Genomic DNA, 14,328 nt, shown 5'->3' with positions numbered 1-14,328 from the left:
CGTAGACTAATCCCATATCTGTCGTGACTAATCCCATATCTGCATTTCCCATAAATATGCTAAATTCCTTTGTCAAGGCGCTCTTCCCCCTCCAACCCAGCTTAAATATACGCTGCCAAGCCTGGTGGTGTTTCATTCAGACGCTGTCTTCCCGACAGACCTGGTCTTCACCTGAGGACGGCTGCTTGCGTTGTGGCCGAAACGTCGTGAGAATTATTTTATTATGTTTTATTTTTATTATTTTATTATTTCCCTTCTACGTGACTTTACCGAAAGTACCAAGAAGATAGATACGTATGGCTGAAGACTCCCCCCCGTACGTCACGTGACTTGAGTGGCCACCCCCACCATGAAACCCTTGCCCACTCTCAGTCACCGCCAGCTGTGAAAACAGTGGGCGCCACGGTGGCTAGGAGATGTTAACCAGCTCGCCTAGTATGCAGGAGGTCGTGGGTTCAATCCCAACCCTGACGCCTGTTGTATATTTGAAGTTTGCGGTGTCTCTCTCTCATCATCATCATTGTGGCTAGGAGATGTTAACCAGCTCGCCTGGTACGCAGGAGGTCGTGGGTTCAATCCCAACCCTGACGCCTGTTGTATATTTGGAGTTTGCAGTGTCTCTCTCATCATCATCATTGTGGCTAGGAGATGTTAACTACCTCGCCTGGTATGCAGGAGGTCGTGGGTTCAATCCCAACCCTGATGCCTGTTGTATATTTGGAGTTTGCGGTGTCTCTCTCTCATCATCATCATTGTGGCTATGAGATGTTAACCAGCTCGCCTGGTATGCAGGAGGTTCGTGGGTTCAATCCCAACCCTGACGCCTGTTGTATATTTGGAGTTTGCGGTGTCTCTCTCTCATCATCATCATTGTGGCTAGGAGATGTTAACCAGCTCGCCTGGTATGCAGGAGGTTCGTGGGTTCAATCCCAACCCTGACGCCTGTTGCTGTATATTTGGAGTATGCATGTCTCTCTCCTCGTGGTTGTGTAGATTTTTTTTCCAGGTTTTTTGGGTTTTCCCTCCACATTTAGATTCTGTGTCAAGCGTTTAGAGTATTTGGCTGCGATGAATTTTCACGGGGTGATAAAAGCCACTTCGTTGAGCTACGATTCGTGGCCAAATCGCTTCTGAAAAACAGCCTTACAGCAGCTCAGGTGGGCCTTACCTGGGTGAAACAAAAAAGTAGCGTAGTTTTAATAGTTCATTTACTTTTCGATTTAAAGCTTTCGTGACTGCAGGGATTCATCTTCTTGGTTCTTTTGGTAAAGTCACGTAGAAGGGAAATACTAAAATAATAAAAATAAAACATAATAAAAGAATAATATTTTATAACGTTTTATAATAAATAATAAAATAATAAAAATTAAACATTATAAAATAATATTATTTTAAAATAATAAAAATAAAACATAATACAATAATATTATTTTCTAATGTTTTATTTTTATTACTTTATTATTTCCCTTCTACGTGACTTTACCGAAAGAACCAAGAAGATGAGTTCATTTACTTTTCGTGATTTGCGACAGTTTTAGTTTAGACGCTGCTCTTCCTCCATCGAGGCCCACGAACAGCCTCTCCTCATCCCTCCTGACCCCCGTGCTCTCTTTTCTCCGTTCCTTCCCCATCCTTTTCCCTCGAATTTCCAGTTCCATCGGTTCCCTCTCCTCTCCGTATCGTTCTCCCGTCCCCCTTTGTCACCGACTCCATCGCTCCCTTCCCCTCCCGTCGCCGGGCCGTGCACGGGTGGCTCGGCCAAGTCGCTCGTGGCGTCAGAAACGCGGACGTCACCGAGAGGAAGGGGAGGGACTAAGTACGCACCCACGTGGAGTTTACATCGAGGGGCAGCAAGGGAGAGCACACACGGATTGGAGCGCACGCTACAGGCTAGGGACATCAAAGACAAAGATGCCCCCCATATAGCCTTAACAGGCTCGCCGTCCGCCTGATAATGCTAGTTGCTATTACTGGCGAAACGTCGTACTTGAACGGTAAACGTCGTGGGTTTACGCTCCAACACACCGGTGTGCTGTGCTAGTAACGAATTGGGCACGTTTTGTTTACGCGACAAACCTTTAAAATTGGTCGTGTCGGGTGGCGGTGTGTTTGACGACACATTTATATTTACGCGATCTAACCCAAAAACCTTAATTATAGACCTTAACATGCTGTTGGGGTAAGTGCTGTGAACAAGCACCTATGGTTAGAGAAATCAAAAAGCAAAGCTCCCCTGTATAGCCTTAGCAGACTGTTGGGGTCAAGTGCTGTTAACGAGCGACACCTACGAAGGCCGGCACGGCACACGAGGGGATTGGGTGGCCAGCACCACGCCCGGTCGTCTCGGTCGCCCCGGTGGCGATGTTCTACACATCGCACAAGGTACTCATTTGAGGCCGAGTCGATCTAGGGGTAGGCCCAGAACCGATTCGGATAATCGTCACCGGTGTTGGTGGACGTGAGCGGGAATCGAACCCCTGTGCCGCCGGGTTCGAAGCGATGTGCAGCCGTTAGCAGCGCTACCGCTGCACCACCGCTCCCCAGAGACATCCCCACCACCACCGCCACCGCCACCACCGCCGCCGCCGCCGTCGTCGCCATCAGGGAAGCCAGTGGGCTCGGCAGGACGCGGCGTTGCCGAGGGGCGCTGGCCAAGACCAATGACAGAGTCGCAGCCAATGGAGCGCGAGCGCTCCAGGACAACATGGTGGTCACGGCGCGATGATGTCACAAAGCACGTGTACAGCGACGGGCACGGCGAGATGACATCACAAAGCACACGTGCAGCGACAGACACGGCGAGATGACATCACAAAGCACACGTACAGCAACAAACACGGCGAGATGACATCACAAAGCACACGTACAGCGACGGGCACGGCGAGATGACGTCACAAAGCACACGTACAGCGACAGACACGGCGAGATGACGTCACAAAGCACACGTACAGCGACAGACACAGCGAGATGACGTCACAAAGCAGGCGTGCAGCGACAGACACGGCGAGATGATGTCACAAAGTACACGTGCAGCGACGGGCACGGCGAGATGACGTCACAAAGCACGCATGCAGCGACAGACACGGCGAGATGACGTCACAAAGCACACGTACAGCGACAGACACAGCGAGATGACATCACAAAGCACACGTACAGCGACAGACACGGCGAGATGACGTCACAAAGCACGTGTACAGCGACAGAAACAGCGAGATGACGTCACAAAGCACACGTGCAGCGACGGGCACGGCCAGATGATGTCACAAAGTACACGTACAGCGACAGAAACAGCGAGATGATGTCACAAAGCACGCATGCAGCGACGGGCACGGCGAGATGACATCACAAAGCACACGTGCAGCGACGGGCACGGCGAGATGATGTCACAAAGCACGTGTACAGCGACGGGCACGGCGAGATGACGTCACAAAGCACGTGTACAGCGACGGACACGGTGAGATGACATCACAAAGCACGTGTACAGCGACGGGCACGGCGAGATGACATCACAAAGCACGTGTACAGCGACGGGCACGGCGAGATGACATCACAAAGCACGTGTACAGCGACGGGCACGGCGAGATGACGTCACAAAGCACGTGTACAGCGACGGGCACGGCGAGATGACGTCACAAAGCACGTGTACAGCGACGGGCACGGCGAGATGACATCACAAAGCACGTGTACAGCGACGGGCACGGCGAGATGACATCACAAAGCACGTGTACAGCGACGGGCACGGCGAGATGACGTCACAAAGCACGTGTACAGCGACGGACACGGTGAGATGACATCACAAAGCACGTGTACAGCGACGGGCACAGCCAGATGACGTCACAAAGCACGCGTACAGCGACAGACACGGCGAGATGATGTCACAAAGCACACGTACAGCGACAGACACGGTGAGATGATGTCACAAAGCACACGTACAGCGACAGACACGGCGAGATGATGTCACAAAGCACACGTACAGCGACAGACACGGTGAGATGATGTCACAAAGCACACGTACAGCGACAGACACGGCGAGATGACATCACAAAGCACGTGTACATCGACGGGCACGGCGAGATGACATCACAAAGCACACGTACAGCGACGGGCATGGCGAGATGACGTCACAAAGCACACGTACAGCGACAGACACGGCGAGATGACATCACAAAGCACGCATGCAGCGACAGACACGGCGAGATGACGTCACAAAGCACACGTACAGCGACAGACACGGCGAGATGACATCACAAAGCACGCATGCAGCGACAGACACGGCGAGATGACGTCACAAAGCACACGTACAGCGACGGGCATGGCGAGATGACGTCACAAAGCACACGTACAGCGACAGACACGGCGAGATGACATCACAAAGCACGCATGCAGCGACAGACACGGCGAGATGACGTCACAAAGCACACGTACAGCGACGGGCATGGCGAGATGACGTCACAAAGCACGCATGCAGCGACAGACACGGCGAGATGACATCACAAAGCACGTGTACAGCGACGGGCACGGCGAGATGACGTCACAAAGCACGTGTACAGCGACGGACACGGTGAGATGACATCACAAAGCACGTGTACAGCGACGGGCACGGCGAGATGACATCACAAAGCACGTGTACAGCGACGGGCACGGCGAGATGACATCACAAAGCACGTGTACAGCGACGGGCACGGCGAGATGACGTCACAAAGCACGTGTACAGCGACGGGCACGGCGAGATGACGTCACAAAGCACGTGTACAGCGACGGGCACGGCGAGATGACATCACAAAGCACGTGTACAGCGACGGGCACGGCGAGATGACATCACAAAGCACGTGTACAGCGACGGGCACGGCGAGATGACGTCACAAAGCACGTGTACAGCGACGGACACGGTGAGATGACATCACAAAGCACGTGTACAGCGACGGGCACAGCCAGATGACGTCACAAAGCACGCGTACAGCGACAGACACGGCGAGATGATGTCACAAAGCACACGTACAGCGACAGACACGGTGAGATGATGTCACAAAGCACACGTACAGCGACAGACACGGCGAGATGATGTCACAAAGCACACGTACAGCGACAGACACGGTGAGATGATGTCACAAAGCACACGTACAGCGACAGACACGGCGAGATGACATCACAAAGCACGTGTACATCGACGGGCACGGCGAGATGACATCACAAAGCACACGTACAGCGACGGGCATGGCGAGATGACGTCACAAAGCACACGTACAGCGACAGACACGGCGAGATGACATCACAAAGCACGCATGCAGCGACAGACACGGCGAGATGACGTCACAAAGCACACGTACAGCGACAGACACGGCGAGATGACATCACAAAGCACGCATGCAGCGACAGACACGGCGAGATGACGTCACAAAGCACACGTACAGCGACGGGCATGGCGAGATGACGTCACAAAGCACACGTACAGCGACAGACACGGCGAGATGACATCACAAAGCACGCATGCAGCGACAGACACGGCGAGATGACGTCACAAAGCACACGTACAGCGACGGGCATGGCGAGATGACGTCACAAAGCACGCATGCAGCGACAGACACGGCGAGATGACATCACAAAGCACGCGTGCAGCGACAGACACGGCGAGATGACGTCACAAAGCACGCATGCAGCGACAGACACGGCGAGATGACATCACAAAGCACGCATGCAGCGACAGACACGGCGAGATGACGTCACAAAGCACACGTACAGCGACAGACACGGCGAGATGACATCACAAAGCACGCATGCAGCGACAGACACGGCGAGATGACGTCACAAAGCACACGTACAGCGACGGGCATGGCGAGATGACGTCACAAAGCACGCATGCAGCGACAGACACGGCGAGATGACATCACAAAGCACGCATGCAGCGACAGACACGGCGAGATGACGTCACAAATGACGCCAGGCGACGTCACCGATCCGCTGCGACCGAGAAAGATTGTCTAGAAGGGCGCTTCATACATTTAAATTATTATTATTACGATCAGCTTTGGCCCAAATCGATTAACTACTAGGCGATGGGGCGATTATATATTTATTTATTTTAATTGCCGAGTACGAAGGATTAAATCGGCGCTCGCGAACAGCACGTGGCCGTGGTGGTGGTGGTCACGGGACCAAGGGTGTGGCCACCCCAGCTGTGACGTCAGAGAGAAGGTGACGTCACCTTTCTCGCCCTCGCTCTCTCGAGCAGCCAGGGAAAGCGAGAGCTCCGCGTGTGTTTGCAAGTTACCAGGGGCGTTACCATGCACTTAGTGGGCGCGTCTGTGTGTGTGTGTCACCGTCTGTGTGTGTGTGTGTGTGCGTGTGTCACCGCCTGTGTGTGTGTGCGTGTGTGTGTCACCATCTGTGTGTGTGTGTGCGTGTGTGTGTGTCACCGTGTGTGTGTGTGTCACCATCTGTGTGTGTGTGTCACCGTCTGTGTGTGTGTGTGCGTGTGTCACCATCTGTGTGTGTGTGTGTGTCACCATCTGTGTGTGTGTGCGTGTGTGTGTCACCATGTGTGTGTGTCACCATCTGTGTGTGTGTGTCACCGTCTGTGTGTGTGTGTCACCGTCTGTGTGTGTGTGTCACCGTCTGTGTGTGTGTGTGCGTGTGTGTGTGTCACCGTGTGTGTGTGTGTCACCATCTGTGTGTGTGTGTCACCGTCTGTGTGTGTGTCACCGTCTGTGTGTGTGTGTGCGTGTGTCACCGTCTGTGTGTGTGTGTGTCACCATCTGTGTGTGTGTGCGTGTGTGTCACCATCTGTGTGTGTGTGCGTGTGTCACCGTCTGTGTGTGTGTGTGCGTGTGTCACCGTCTGTGTGTGTGTGTGTGCGCGTGTCACCGTCTGTGTGTGTGCGTGTGTCACCGTCTGTGTGCGTGTGCGTGTGTCACCGTCTGTGTGTGTGTGTGCGTGTGTCACCGTCTGTGTGTGTGTGTGCGTGTGTCACCGTCTGTGTGTGTGCTTGTGTCACCGTATGTGTGTATGTGTGGGTGTATCACCGTCTGTGTGTGTGCGTGTGTCACCGTGTGTGTGTGTGTGCATGTGTTACCGTCTGTGCGTGTCACCGTCTGTGTGTGTGTCACCGTCTGTGTGTGTGTCACCGTCTGTGTGTGTGTGCGTGTGTCACCGTCTGTGTGTGTGCGTGCCACCGTGCGTATGTGTGTGCGTGTGTCACCGTCTGTGTGTGTGTGTCACCGTCTGTGTGTGTGTGTCACCGTCTGTGTGTGTGTGTGCGTGTGTCACCGTCTGTGTGTGTGTGTGTGCCACCGTCTGTGTGTGTGTGCGTGTCACCGTCTGTCTGTGTGTGTGCGTGTGCCACCGTCTGTGTGTGTGTGCGTGTGTCACCGTCTGTCTGTGTGTGTGCGTGTGTCACCATCTGTGTGTGTGCGTGTGTCACCGTCTGTGTGCGTGTGCGTGTCACCTTCTGTGTGTGTGTGTGTGCGTGTGTCACCGTCTGTGTGTGTGCGTGTGTCACCGTCTGTGTGTGTGTGTGCGTGTGTCACCGTCTGTATGTGTGTGTGTGTGCGTGTGTCACCGTCTGTGTGTGTGTGTGTGTGTCACCGTCTGTGTGTGTGTGTGCGTGTGTCACCGTCTGTGTGTGTCACCGTCTGTGTGTGTGTGTGCGTGTGTCACCGTCTCTGTGTGTGTGTGCGTGTGTCACCGTCTGTGTGTGTGTGTGTGCGTGTGTCACCATCTGTGTGTGTGCGTGTGTCACCGTCTGTGTGCGTGTGTGTGTCACCGTCTGTGTGTGTGTGTGCGTGTGTCACCGTCTGTGTGTGTGCGTGTGTCACCGTCTGTGTGTGTGCGTGTGTCACCGTCTGTGTGTGTGTGTGCGTGTGTCACCGTCTGTATGTGTGTGTGTGTGCGTGTGTCACCGTCTTTGTGTGTGTGTGTCACCGTCTGTGTGTGTGTGTGCGTGTGTCACCGTCTGTGTGTGTGTGTGTGTCACCGTCTGTGTGTGTGTGTGCGTGTGTCACCGTCTGTGTGTGTGTGCGTGTGTCACCGTCTGTGTGTGTGTGTGCGTGTGTCACCATCTGTGTGTGCGTGTGTCACCGTCTGTGTGCGTGTGCGTGTCACCGTCTGTGTGTGTGTGCCACCGTCTGTGTGTGTGCGTGTGTCACCGTCTGTGTGTGTGTGTGCGTGTGTCACCGTCTGTATGTGTGTGTGTGTCACCGTCTGTGTGTGTGTGTGTGCGTGTGTCACCGTCTGTGTGTGTGTGCGTGTGTCACCGTCTGTGTGTGTGTGTGCGTGTGTCACCGTCTGTGTGTGTGCGTGTGTCACCGTCTGTGTGTGTGTGTGCGTGTGTCACCGTCTGTGTGTGTGTGCGTGTGTCACCGTCTGTGTGTGTGTGCGTGTGTCACCGTCTGTGTGTGTGTGTGCGTGTGTCACCGTCTGTATGTGTGTGCGTGTGTCACCGTGCGTCACCGTGTGTATGTGTGAGCGTGTGTGTGCGCGTGTGTGACCGCGTGTGTATATCAACTGTGTGTGTAGCTGTATGTGTGTGTGTAGCTGTGTGTGTGTGTAGCTGTGTGTGTGTGTGTAACCGTGTGTGTGTGTAGCTGTGTGTGTGTAGCTGTGTGTATATCAACTGTGTGTGTAACCGTGTGTGTGTGTAACCGTGCGTCACCGTGTGTGTGTGTGCGTGTGACCGTATGTGCGTGCGTGTTTGACCGCGTGTGTATATCAACTGTGTGTGTAGCTGTGTGTATATAAACTGTGTGTGTAACCGTGTGTGTGTAACCGTGTGTGTGTGTCCGTGTGTGTGTGTGTCCGTGTGTGTGTGTAGCCTCAAGGTGCACATGGCCTGGCACAAGCGTCGTGGTGACATCACCGCCACTTAGTGGCGAATGGCGGTTGTTGTTGTGTAGCCGTGTGTGTGTGTGCGTGTGACCGTGTGTGCCCGCGTGTGTATATAAACTGTGTGTGTAACCTTGTGCGTGTAACCATGTTTGTGTGTAAACCACGTGCGTGTGTGACCACGTGTTTAACCGTGTGTGTGTGTGCGTGTGACCGTGTGTGTATATAAACTGTGTGTGTAACCGTGTGTGTGTGACCGTGTGTGTGTGTAACCGTGTGTGTATATAAACTGTGTGTGTAACCGTGTGTGTGACCGTGTGTGTGTGTAACCGTGTGTGTGTGTGTAACCTTGTGCGTGTGACCGTGTGTGTGTGTTTGTGTGTAAACAACGTGTGTGTTGGTGTAAACGCACGCGAGCTCTGAACCCGGCGACCCGAGTTAGATTCCCTCTCACGACCCATCACAGTGACAGCGCCAACACGTGAGTCGCTAACCCCGTGCGGTGTGTGGCAAACACCGCCACCGGGGAGACAAAGGCGGCCGGGCGTCGTGCTGGCCACCCACCCCCTCCCTCGTGTGACGTACCGGCCTTCATTGGGTGCCACTCGCAGACAGCGCAGCACTTGCCCCAACAGCTACACGGGGGCGCTTTGTCTTTGGCATCGCACCCCGCCCGCTGTTATTTTTGTCCAGGAGGCTGTTCCCAGCGTCCCCTCTCATCATTGCCCCCCCAAGACGCCTCGCCACAGCGTCACGTGACTGGCACGACACCCTCCCCACCAACCCCCCCCACCAACCCCCCCCCCACCAACCCCCCCCCCCACCAACCCCACCCACCAACCCCCCCCCACCAACCCCCCCCCCACCAACCTCACCCCACCAACCACCCCCCAACACCCCCCTCACCAACCCTCCCCCCCAACACCCCCACCAAACCCCAACCCCCAACAACCCCCCCCCACCAACCCCCCCCCCACCAACCCCCCCCCCACCAACCCCCCCCACCAACCCCCCCCCCACCAACCCCCCCCCCCACCAACCCCACCCACCAAACCCCCCCCACCAACCCCACCCACCAAACCCCCCCCACCAACCTCACCCCACCAACCACCCCCCAACACCCCCCTCACCAACCCTCCCCCCCAACACCCCCACCAAACCCCAACCCCCAACAACCCCCCTCCACCAACCCCCCCCACCAACCCCCCCCCCACCAACCCCCCCCCCCACCAACCCCACCCACCAAACCCCCCCACCAACCTCACCCCACCAACCACCCCCCAACACCCCCCTCACCAACCCTCCCCCCCAACACCCCCACCAAACCCCAACCCCCAACAACCCCCCCCCCACCAACCCCCCCCACCAACCCCCCCCCACCAACCCCCCCCCCCCACCAACCCCACCCACCAAACCCCCCCCACCAACCTCACCCCACCAACCACCCCCCAACACCCCCCTCACCAACCCTCCCCCCCAACACCCCCACCAAACCCCAACCCCCAACAACCCCCCCCCCCCCCACCGAGCCTAAACAACTGCGTGCCATGAAAAAGAGTCCATGGCCCGAAACGCCGTCTAAAAGATCGCTGTGCCACAATGGGAAATTGTCCGATACACACACACGCGCAGCCTGTCACAACCATTCCGTCATACAGACAAAGATCCCCCGTATAGACATTGACAGACTGCCAGGCAAGTGCACTGTGGCACACGAGGGGGTGGTGGGGCCATAGACAGCGCCCGGCCGCCTTTGTCTCCCCAGCGGCGATGGTTGTACACATCGCACCGGGCGCTCGACCGAGGCACGGGAGGCCCAGGACCCGTTGAGGGCTTCGTTGTTGGTGGCCGTGAGCGGGGGCATCGAAGCCCAACCCACGTGGTACCCACAAAGGTTACCAATCATCTGGCTTGTTGGGTGCGTGGGAGGTGGGAGCCATGGGGTGTGGTGAGAGAGAGAGAGTGGTGAGACAGTGTTGGTGAGTGGTGAGTGAGTGTTGGTGAGTGGTGAGAGAGAGTGGTGAGTGAGAGAAGAGAGAGTGTTGGTGAGTGAGAGAGTGGTGGTGGTGGTGAGCGAGCAAGAGAGTTGGTGAGTGAGAGAGTGGTGGTGAGTGTGAGTGAGAGTGTTGGTGAGTGAGAGAGTGGTGGTGAGTGAGTGAGAGAGAGTGTTGGTGAGTGAGAGAGTGGTGGTGAGTGAGAGAGTGGTGGTGGTGGTGAGCGAGCAAGAGAGTTGGTGAGTGAGAGAGTGGTGGTGAGTGAGAGTGAGAGTGTTGGTGAGTGAGAGAGAGGGTGGTGGTGGTGGTGAGAAAGAGAAGAGAGTGGTGGTGCGGTGGGAATCTTGCGAGGCGACATTCCCCGCTCTCACCACGCGCAGGAACTCTTCCACCCGGGGCGCGGAGAGACACGGGGAGAGACACGGGGAGAGAGACACGGGGAGAAACACGAGAGTTGGAGAGAGACAGGGAGAGAGACGGGGGGAGAGACACGGCGAGAGACACGTGGAGAGACACGTTGAGAGACACGGGGAGAGAGAAATGATGAACGAAGCAAAGTGCCAACTACACCGAGCATCTTCTTGTTTCCACTGATCGTAAAAAAAAAGAGACACGGGGAGAGACACGAGAGTTGGAGAGACACGGGGAGAGAGACACGGAGAGAGAGACGGGGAGAGACAGGGAGAGACAGAGAGGGGCGGGGTGGGGGAGTCCAACTCATGTGAGGAGGCGCAGTGTCAATCCCTGCCAAACCGTCCCTACAAAGACAAAGATCCCCCGTATAGCCTTCGCCAGACTACTATTGGGGCAAGTGCTGTTTGCGTGTGGCAGCAGTAGCAGCACCTGGGAACGGCACACGGGGGGGGGGTGGGTTGCCAGGACCGCGCCCGACCGCCTTTGTCTCCCCGGTGCTGATGTTTAACACACACCCCACCGGATACTCTTTTGGAGGCCGAGTCCACCTAGGGGAGGCCCAGCACCGGTTCGGTTCTGATCAGCCACCGTGTTTAATCGGTGGCGAGCCAGAATCGGGAGCTCAGCGCCGATAATTAAATCGCCGCTGCCACCGCTCACAAATAAAACCACATCGGCACCAAGGGAGACAAAGGCGGCCGGGCGTGGTTTGCTGCCCACCCCACCCCCACCACCATTCGGGGCAATGTTTTTTTTGCGGGAGCGCATAGAAGTACGGTACAACGGGCGGGTGGTTTTTGTTGCTGTGTTTTCGTTCTTCCTCTGCGCTCGCCACGTAACCTATTGCAGCCGCCCCTCTGCGCGTGGCAACTGGGCCCATGGACGTCACGTTGCACGGCACGCCGTGCAAACGACGCAGCCAAGCGTGACACACAAACACAGACAAAGGTCCCCTGTGTAGCCTTCAACAGACTGCGGGGGCAAGTGCCGTTCGTGAGAAGCACCCATCACCGTGGCATCGTCGGGGTCAGGATCGAAGCCACGACCTCCTGTGCACCGGGCGAGGTAGTCAACATCTCACCACGCATCTGAGATTCCCCAAGAGTCTGGCTCACACACAGCGAGGTCACGACCTCCTGTACACCGGGCGAGGTAGTCAACATCATCTCTCTCTCGCTCTCACACGAACACAGACAAAGGTCCCCCGTGTAGCCTTCAACAGACTGCTGGGGCAAGTGCTCTCCGCGAGTAGCACCTATCAAGTCCGCGAGATGGGATTGGGGGGGGGGGGGTGTCAGCACCACGCCCGGTCACCTTTGTCTCCCCAATTGCCGATGATGTTGATACCCAGCCAGTGGTGGGCCTCCCCTAGGTCGACTCCGCCTCAAATGCGTAGCCGGTGCTACGTGTAAACATTGCCCACTGGAAGGGAGACAAAGGCGGACCCGGAGGTCGTTCCCCGACATCGCGAGAGAGCGGCTTGCGACGTGTAAACAAACAAAACAAACAACAACAAAACCCCCATCACCGCTGGGGAGAGACAAAGGCGGCCGGGCGTGGTGCTGGCCACCCACCCACCCACCCCTGTCGTGTTGCAGTTCCGGCCCTTGATGGCAACTTGCCCCGACAGTCTACGCAGGATATACGGGTGATCTTTGCCTGTGCGCGCGTGTGTCTGCGTGTGTGTGTCTGCGTGTGTGTCTCTGTGTGTGTGTGTCTGTGTGTGTCTGCGTGCGTTTGCGTGCGTGCGTGTCTGTGCGTCTGCGTGTGTCTGTGTGTGTGTCTGTGCGTCTGCGTGTGTCTGCGTGTGTGTGTGTCTGTGTGTGTGTCTGTGTGTGTGTCCAGTCTGTTAAGGCTATACGGGGGATCTTTGTGTCTGTGTGTGTGTGTCTGGCTGTGTCTGTGTGTGTGTCTGCGTGTGTGTCTGTGTGACTGTGTGTGTATCTGCGTGCGTCTGCGTGTGTGTGTGTCTGGCTGTGTCTGCGTGTGTGCGTCTGCGTGTGTGTGTCTGCGTGTGTGTGTCTGCGTGTGTGGGGAGCGGTAGTGTAGTTGTTAGCGCTACGCTGCGCTACGAACCCGGCGACCCGAGTTCGATTCCCGCTCACGGCCAACACCAACAGTGACGATGATCTGAACCGCTCCTGGGCCTCCCCTAGGTCGACTCAGCCTCAAATGAGAACCTGATTCGATGTGTAAACATCGCCACTAGGGAGACAAAGGCGGCCGGGCGTGGTGCTGACCACCCACCCCCTCGTGTACCGTTCCGGCCTTCATAGGTGCTCGCTATAACAACACTTGCCCTTACAGTCTGTTAAGGCTACACGGGGATCTTTGATCTTTGTACTGTACACGTGAAGGGTGTTGCCTGTTCGCCTGTCAATGTGAGATGCTGTCCGCGGGGAGCGGTGGCGCAGTGGTTAGCGCTGCGCCGCGACAAACAGAATCCCGTCTAGGTCGACTCAGCCTCAAGCGAGTAACCGGTGTGTGTGTGTGTTTAACATCGGCACCGGGGAACACACAACACAAGAGAGATGAAGGCGGCCAGGTGCGTGGTGGGTCAGCCACACCAAGCCCCCTGACCGGCCTTCATTAGGTGGATGTGGTTGCTGCTGATCGATTTGTTCGAGGCGACACGGGGGGGGGTGTTTGTCAGCTGTTGTTGTTGGTGGTTGTGGTGGTGGTGGTGTTGGTGGTGGCCGTGGGTGGGAATCGAACTCGGGTCGCTGGATTCGGAGCGCAGCGCTCACACCGCAAGCACACCACACTAATGCTCACCACACCACCGCTCACCACACCACCCTCACCACACCACCACTCACCACCACCACCCTCACCACACCACCACTCACCACCACCACCCTGACCACACCACCGCTCACCACCACCACCCTGACCACACCACCGCTCACCACCACCACCCTCACCACACTAATGCTCACCACACCACCACTCACCACCACCACCCTGACCACACCACCGCTCACCACCACCACCCTCACCACACTAATGCTCACCACACCACCACTCAACACCACCACCACTAACCACCACCACCCTCACCACGCCACCGCTCACCACTGCTCACCACACACCAATGCTCACC

At 56.3% G+C, this 14,328-nt stretch overlaps 1 protein-coding gene across 4 annotated transcripts in view; it reads right to left on the bottom strand.

Moving 5' to 3' along the window:
- The window catches only part of LOC133350392 (BCL2/adenovirus E1B 19 kDa protein-interacting protein 2-like), a 34,078-nt gene that overhangs the window by 18,346 nt on the left and 1,404 nt on the right, over nucleotides 1-14,328 (bottom strand). Inside the window, exon 1 of one of the 4 annotated variants that reach the window (XM_061565002.1) lies at nucleotides 13,302-13,478. The exons of the other annotated variants lie outside the window; for them this stretch is intronic. The gene's annotated coding sequence lies outside the window, so the exon portion shown is untranslated. Of the gene's footprint in view, nucleotides 1-13,301; nucleotides 13,479-14,328 lie in introns of those variants that run through there. 4 annotated transcript variants of the gene reach the window in all.

The sequence above is a fragment of the Lethenteron reissneri genome, chromosome 1 (genome assembly GCF_015708825.2).
Source record: "Lethenteron reissneri isolate LAM-NWPU_2019-01 chromosome 1, ASM1570882v1, whole genome shotgun sequence".
Lineage (NCBI taxonomy): Eukaryota > Metazoa > Chordata > Hyperoartia > Petromyzontiformes > Petromyzontidae > Lethenteron > Lethenteron reissneri.
The sequence above is the reverse complement of the archived record's forward strand: the minus strand, read 5'-3'. Positions and strand labels throughout refer to the sequence as shown.